We start from the raw sequence: 7,976 nt of genomic DNA, 5'->3' as shown, positions 1-7,976 counted from the left end.
GGGTGTTTACTTGCTCAGCCTCAGATATGGGATATACCCATAGGGATCTGTGTATGAATAAATCCATACATTACATATACATAGAGCAGGGCCCCCTCCTCACGTGTGGACCCTGAGCTGGGTCTCCTGTAGAGTGACACTCTAGAGATTGTTGATTTGACTCCCCCTTGATAATAACCTCCATACAGTCGGTCAGGCGGAATGAGAAGTGTCGCTACAGCCCTGTACACACACAGTAGTAAAGTCTGAGGAATATACTCGGGTCCCTTTAAGAGGAGAGGGGGGGGGGGGGGGAGAGAACTGAATGAAAAGCACTAGTGAATTCTTGCATAAATTATGCCTGGTGGCCGTGTGACGTCACGGGCTGTGTGGCAGCGGAGCGGGGGAGGGAGGGCAGCGAGGGGCGGGGCTTTCTATGAGTGTGAGTGTGTGTGTGAGAGTTGGCGGGGGCGCGCTCGGTCCTCGGGGAGGGCACATGAACGCGGCTGGAGCTGGTGCCCGGAGTAAGAGGATCCCGAGCAGTGAGTGTCCGGCGGGGTCGCGGGTTCGCCTCCTCCGTACGGACGCGCTCGTACACTTATCGGATTAAAAACTTGAGGCGAAATTAAAACACAAAGGAAAAAAAAGAAGAAGAGAGAAGAAGAAGAAGGAGCCGGGAGCTCGGGACGGGAATACGGATAAAAGGTGGAGTGTGGGAAAGAAAGCGTAAACTCCAGGCACACACACACAGAGCTTCCCCCTCCTCCCTCGCAGCCTGGACAGGAGGAAAGGGGGGGAGAGAGAGATAACAGAGTGTCCCTGTCCTCCCGATCAGACAATAGGGCTCCTGGTGCCGCACTCTGCCAGGGTAAGTCAGGGCGCTGGGGGCAAGTTGGGCATGGTGGCTGATGAGTTGTGTAGTAGTGTGCCTGATGAGTTGTGTAGTAGTAGTGGGGGGTGCACGGCATGGCCATAACAATGCAGCCCGCAGAGGACAGGGCCCCCGGCTCATCCCTTCTGGATCCCGCACAAACTTTCCTCCGGCCGCGGGGGCCCCCGGTGCCCCGGGTAGGGGTTGCCCTTGCAGAGCACGAGTGGTGGTGGTGGTATCATGGAGGGGGAGGGCAGAGAAAGAGATGGCTAGATGGAGGATCTGTGGCCAGAGGGGGGAGGGATCCTGACCGCATGATGTCCCTGTCCTGATCGCAACTGCCCACATCCTATCGCGACACATCGGCGGCTGGTGATCAACTTGGGCAAAGTGTGTGTGTGGCATGCCGAGGATGGCATCCCTCCTGAGCTGATACTTTGTATCCCTAGATGTGGGGGGTATTTCTGGGGGGTGTCTCTCACTTTAGTGGGGGATGAGGGGGGAGAACCACGAGGAACCAAAAAAGTGTCCAGGATTTAGTGAGAAGTGGGGAGCAGGCTTGACTTTATTGTGGAGGAGGAGGACATGGTGGTGGTGGTGTAGGGCAGCAGACTGACCCTGAGCTCTGGGCTTTACATCTCCAGCTCCATGCTAGTCACCTTGCTTGGAGAAGGATGTCCATGTTTGTGTTGTGCCTTGAGATGGCTGCTGTGTGCACGCCCCCCATCACCTCCTCAGCTGGGATGCTTAAATCAGATCTGAGAGCTTCTAATAAAGCCATAATGGGGGACTGATGGAGAGGAGGTGGGTGTGGGTCATTGTCCTCTGCTGGGATGTGATGGGAGAAGACATGGCCTCCTGTTTATTCCCCTGCTGCTGGAGCTGGTGGTGGAGCAAGGGGGGGAGGGAAGGATGAGGCTCATGGAGAAGGCGCTGCAGGCTACCAGCAGCCATCATTGCTATGTATTCATCTCCTCCTGATGGCCTTTCACTGGAGGGTACCCTTGGGTAGGAGGAGGAGGAGGCAGCCAGAGTAAGGATGGGAGAGACACCCACCACATAAAACATGGCAGCTTTTCTCCGTACCTAGTTGACTTGGGCACTTCTCAGCCCTCACTCTTGCTGCTTTTTTTTTTCTGTTGCAAGTATTTTCTTTCACGTATCAAACAATAGACAAAGGACACAAAGTAGCAGTTGAGGAGGAGTTTCCTTTTGAATGGGAGAGATCACCGACCCACACCATGCTGTCTCCTGTCCCTCCTCAAACTGAGGAGAGCTCCAGCTCATCCATGTGGGGCAGGTGTTGGCCAGAAAACTTTTCTTAATAGATTTCTTAGCAAATTGCAATCCCATCTAAAGCCTAGAGCTTGGGGTCAGTTTTCTGCCCATGTAGCTATTTAAACAAATAAATCACCTCACCCCTTGAAAGTGACCATCATGCGACAAGTCCTCCCCCTTACCTGCGAAACCTAGGAGTATTTTTGGATAGTTGCAGTCGCTTATTCAGGGCACTTTGTGCTTTTGTTTTACTGTTCCACAACAGAAGCTTTCCAGGCTAACCCAAAATGGCAGCTTTCATGTGTCTGGGACCTTTTCATGGACACTGATAACCCCAGTAGGACATAGTGGCCTCCAGAAGGCTTTCCATGTCTAGAGAGTCCACCACTCAAGTCAGATTTTAATCAAGCATAGCCTTATTTCAGTCGGGACGTTTGTAAACTTTTGTAGTATCCGTACTGCTTTAGTAAAATTGTGTGAAGTAGGCTGTGCAGATATTTTTTAAACCGAAAATAGGAGTAGAATTATTATTATTTTTTTGGCTGGGTTAAAAAAATAGATAAAGTTGGGTTCGAGAACCCCATCAACATGCCGAATGTGAACACCGCTAAAAGTTTTTCTGTGAAACAGCGCTTGGTATTACAGGTTTTGATTTGACGCCATCTGGTATAGACCGATATATTGGTACTTTTTAGTTATTTTTTTTATTACGTAGTCATATAAAATATAATTTTCTGTTGTAAGAATTATATATAGACAGTACTGGCAGCGTAAAAAACAGTGTTTTGTGGTACCGATGCACTTCTTCCCCTAGAACACTTGATATTTTCAGTGACTGGGTATTTTTGCCATTTTTCTAAAATTAGAATGTATTTTTTGATACTTTTTTTTTTCTTTTTTTTATCATAAAATTACAGCTAAAGAGGTTTACAGGCTTTTGTAGACCAACAGAAGAGATTTGTGCTGTGATTGTCATTTTTATTTGTTTATTTTTGTGATTCCTTCTTTAGTAAAACATTATATATTATGATAAATATTTATATTCACTTAGAATATATGATATATATACTTTCTATACACTATTTTAATGTATTTAATATATTTTTTACCACATTTACTGATACTTGTTTGTACTTTTAGCACCTTTGGCAAACTGTTTTATGGCAGCCGAATAATTCACCTTTTTTTTTTTTTTTTAAGTCTACACCCTATCGTGTTAATAGAATCCTGCATACACTTTGCTGGCGTTCAGTTGCCCCTTTCCCATAATTGGATTTTTCTAGAGGTATTTTTATTTTTTTATACTCTAATATACTGTAATTTGCCCTGCTAATATGGCTTTGTTGTGCTTCCTTCCATGGAGGAGTAGAAGTGGATCACCACTGGTTTCCCTTTCCAGGGTATGAGGTCACCAGCCTATGTTTAGCAGCAGAGGGTGCTGGGAACGATGACCTCAAGCTGTTGCACAGATCGTGAAATTATGTCATATATATCGTTACAATATACACACCTTTTGGCTAATCTATACCGTACCTTTTTTATTTCACGTGCAGTGGCTGTTTTCATTTTTGCCTTCTAAGATTTTTATCATCTTGATATGTCCAGTGGAAGGAGGTGGCAGAGCAAACGTCTGAGTTTAACCATTCGTCTTCCTGTGCTAATGTGAATTCAGCAGGCTACACGGAGCAGACGGCGCCCAGCAACAGACGGAAATCTCCTGATTTTTTATGCGCCCCATGGTTAATGTCCCTTATCTTGTGACAATTAAACGTAACCAGAGAAGGCAGAGCTGGAACCAGAGCTGTCTGTGGGGTGGCTGGTGAAACTGTAGAGACGGTTGGTCCTGTGGAGCCCATGTATAATTCACTATTGGGAACTTTGCTGCGACGCTCGCCCTGATGGTTTCGGTAACTGTTCCAATGAGCTGATTGTTCTGGGTCTTTCATGTTCTGTCCCAGCCTGCCACAGTGTAGAAAGCGGAGTCGGATCTGCTCCCCTCCTGCATTAGTCACACCTACTACTAGGACCTCATGTACCACTGGGGCTACATCCACACGTTCAGGTTTTCTGATGCAGTTTTGGAAGTTTAAAAAAAAAAAAAAAAAGAGGAGACGTCTCATACTTTCTCCTCTTTTATGACCCACTCCTAATTATTGCTTCAAAAACTGCATTAACCCCTACTTGTCACTATTACTTACTTTGTTTTGTCTTCCCAAGCTAGTTCAACGTGCTGAGACAGGAACAGGAGATCGGTTCCTTGGGCCTAAATAAAGGCTTTAATAACAATTTAGCCTCTCAATTAGATAGAGACACATTGTTTCCAAAGACGTTGGGAAGTATACTTATAATTATCGTCTGAGCCACTCGCTTTTGTAACGTTCTGTCTGAGGTAATAGCGTAGAGGTGCTTTTGTATATGTCTGCAGTGTATTGGATTGTGCTTGGGCTGATTTCAAGTGAAGTTTCCATTTCTTGAAAGCAATCCAGTTTAATGATATCACCGAAAAAAACACTATATTGTTGGGATTGTGAATGTTGAGGGATGCAGAAGCAGCAGAGCCGAGTTTGAATATCTGATCTATCACACAAGCAGCGGTGGACATGGCAAATGCTTGTAGAAGGCCAACCTCCGGTCACACCAGCGTTGACCTTGGTCGTGTGTGTGTACTTTGCTTTTGGCCGGGCGAGAATACAGGACTGCAGCTCCTTCAGATCTAGGATGACTTCTAGACCTCCTCAGTGTTGCCTATGTGTCTCTGGTGAACAGGTAGGGGTTAAACAGCTGTCCGGTAAAATAAGTAGGCTACGTATAACAGGGCTCTTAAGGATCTTCTCCATAAGTATGGGAAAGCTGATTAGGTCAGAGCTGCAGCATCAAACTCTTTTTAAGCTCTTCTAGGTAAGATTTAACATCTAAGAGGACATATTGTTTATGAAGCTTCATCACATGTATTTCCGCAAATGACCTTCTTGTTAAAGGATGTATAGTAAGATGGCTTCTGTTACACGTGAGGGCCGTAATTCTACCTTCAGTGCATTGACCTGCCTGTCACTATATTGGTTTCTGACAGTGATGCTACACCAGGTGTAAAATAGTAACTCCCCCAGCCTTTAGAAGGGGTTTTCCCATCTGTGGAACCACTTACCATATGCCCTATGGTGGCACCTAATGGGGGATTCCCTCTGTTAGCCATCGCTGAGAGCACTCCAGAGAACATGGATCTACCACGTCCACCAGGATTTTAGTGGGTACCGTGGGGCTGTTCCTTTACAGCTGTGGATAGGGGTTAAGTGCCTTTTTCACAGAGGCTTGACCACAGGGGCCCCTGCCGATCACTATAATGGGGGGTTGTGTTCCCCCATTTGGGTCTACAGGGCTGCCTCTCTGGCATAGAGATGAATGGAGCAGTAGACAATCTTGTGTCTTCCGCTCCATTCATATGGAATCCCGGACCCCTTGTTCTCATGATCAGTGGGGGCCCCAGCAGTCAGATTTCTTCTTTATCCTGTGGATAGGGGATAAGTTGCAATGTGACAACCCCTTTAAGGTATATTCACATGCGGCAGATTTTTCCGTGACTGATGATCTGTTCCATTCATCTGGTTAAGAATATTTTTGGTGGCAAGCGCAAAGATTTTTGCAAACCCCTTTCATATAAATGGAGGCGGTGATGCAATTTTCTCCATGAAATCTGCCATATGTGTTGTCCTCATGGAACAAACTCTTTAATATGGGTTGTCCATTTTACGAAACCCATTTTCGCGTGTAGGGACTTTAGAGGTAATATTGGGGTCGTCTATTCGGTCTGAGGATCCTGGAGGGCAGTTGCAAAGAGAGTCTCACACTCTGCAGGACCAGTCCTGTCCTACAATACACAGACAGCTCATTGATTTGAATGTGCACTGTGTAATGCTTAATTCCCCCTCTGATGGCGCTGTAGGGAAATTAAGCACTTGCTGCCTGGTTTCCCCCACAGTCTACAGCTGTCAGTCCCAGCAGTGGGACACTTTGCAATCAGCTTATTGTCCTGGGACCCTTCTAACAGGGCTTGAAAAAGTGCAGAACCCCTTTGAGTAAAGGTCCATTTACATTGGCCGACAGAGCAGCAGATTGTCGGGAAGGAACCCTTTCCTCCTTACAATCTGCTGCTTGATGGTGGAGGAGACCGCTGTATTTACATGCAGTGATCTCCTCCACAGTATGGGGAGGAGCGATCCCTAATGCCATTGCTCTTCCTCTTACTGACTCGTTCTTTGCCGGCAGCAGATCGCGTTTGAGCGTTTTTATTCATCGGGTAATCGGTGGTACATTTACACCGCCAGATAATCGCTAACGGGTGTTTCTACCGATTATCTCTAGGATTTTCGGCCTGGGTAAAGGGCCCTTAAGGCCGGAATCCCTTGATATTTGTCTTCATGTCAGTCCTTTGCATGGTAGGTAACGGCAGCACCAAAATCTCTTGGCTTGTACAGCGTGGGCGTTATGTGATTAAACTCCATGTTGGCCAAACCGTTAAAGGTACAGAATATTGTGAAGTGACAGGGCAGCAATACTACAACACATATTACATATCTACGTAAAAGGAAGTCTTGTGTTGGGGAGGAGTGGCAGAGCCCCCTAACTGATAGTAAAGATTTTGTGGGGTTGTGCGCATTTGTCTTGGGCAACAGGTTGGCAGGTTTGATGTAAAGTATATACCTTGAGTATGGAGTAGAATGACTATTTGTGAAGTTTGTAGGTTACCTCTGAAATGTAAGGAGGCTTTGTTTGGGTGCTGCAGAGGTTTCCATGTGAGTTATGTGAGTTCACTTTCTCATGAATGAATTTGGCCATTTCAGTTAGGTCTATATTTAACTATTGCCTAAATCAAGCATGAAATCTCTATAGACCAGAGCTAGACAAATTCCAGGAGCCTCGTAGCCAGTGCTCTAATGAAGAGGTTCAGCTGTCTTCTAGGATCTACCCAGCCTTTCCCATTGAGGAACATCATGTGTGGGAGGGGTCCTGCTGAAAAAAGGATGCCACCTTTTGGTTAGTCAAAATTTTGCCCTAGTGATTTAGAATTTTTTTTGTGAAGCAAGTTGGCCATGAAGCAGTAGACCCCACAGATCTGGCATTCTATATTGCATCAACGTGGCTTCCAGAGGTAGTATGTCCCCGTTGGCACACAAGCATGGTTCATCTAGAGCTGTGATGGCTAACCTCCGGCACTCCACTGTGGTAAAACTACAACTCCCAAGATCCCCCCCACTTGCTTGGCTGTTCTCAGAACTCCATAGAAATGAATGGAGCATGCTGGGAGTCGTAGTTTCCTCACAGCTGGAGTGCCAGAGGTTAGCCATCACTGATCTGGAGCTACATAGATGGGATTTCCATGGATGAACAGTAGCACAGAGATGAGATCTGCATTCACGGTGGGGAGTGATATAAAAGTTTGGACTGGGCGGACGTGGAAATGTGTTTGTTTTCCAGATGCGACAGTGCTGGGTTTGGTGGATGACGTGAAAGCGCTTTTTGTCCCATGGCCTGTTACCAGCTGTAAAGTTTGGTGGATGAATGATGATAGGAGGCTCTTCATGACGTTTGCAGCCATTGCAGTTTGCGAAGTTAGAATCAACTTCATTTTATCAAGGTTTTGGATCAAGTTGTGTAGATTTCATGTATATACCTGTAAACAGAGGTCCACAATTGTTATGAGGTTTATGTTCCGTTTTTTACTATAAATGCAGTGCTGTATTGTTCATGTGCTGAGAAGGCCCAGGCTCTTCTATATAATGTACCAGTGCATTTTAAAATCTTAGCCTTGACATCATGTACGTCTTCACGTAACCGCATTTCTGGTTGCCGC

The 7,976-nt window shown here is 46.1% G+C and overlaps 1 protein-coding gene across 2 annotated transcripts in view; it reads left to right on the top strand.

Moving 5' to 3' along the window:
- The first annotated feature begins 480 nt into the window (after nt 1–480).
- Nucleotides 481–7,976, top strand: part of CHD7 (chromodomain helicase DNA binding protein 7) — a 123,579-nt gene continuing 116,083 nt past the window's right edge. The window contains exon 1 of one of the 2 annotated variants that reach the window (XM_040431352.1): nt 481–684. The gene's annotated coding sequence lies outside the window, so the exon portion shown is untranslated. Of the gene's footprint in view, nt 848–7,976 lie in introns of both variants that reach the window. The other variant, XM_040431351.1, reaches the window with a different exon arrangement.

Source organism: Bufo bufo, chromosome 5 (assembly GCF_905171765.1).
Source record: "Bufo bufo chromosome 5, aBufBuf1.1, whole genome shotgun sequence".
NCBI lineage: Eukaryota > Metazoa > Chordata > Amphibia > Anura > Bufonidae > Bufo > Bufo bufo.
The sequence above is the reverse complement of the archived record's forward strand: the minus strand, read 5'-3'. Positions and strand labels throughout refer to the sequence as shown.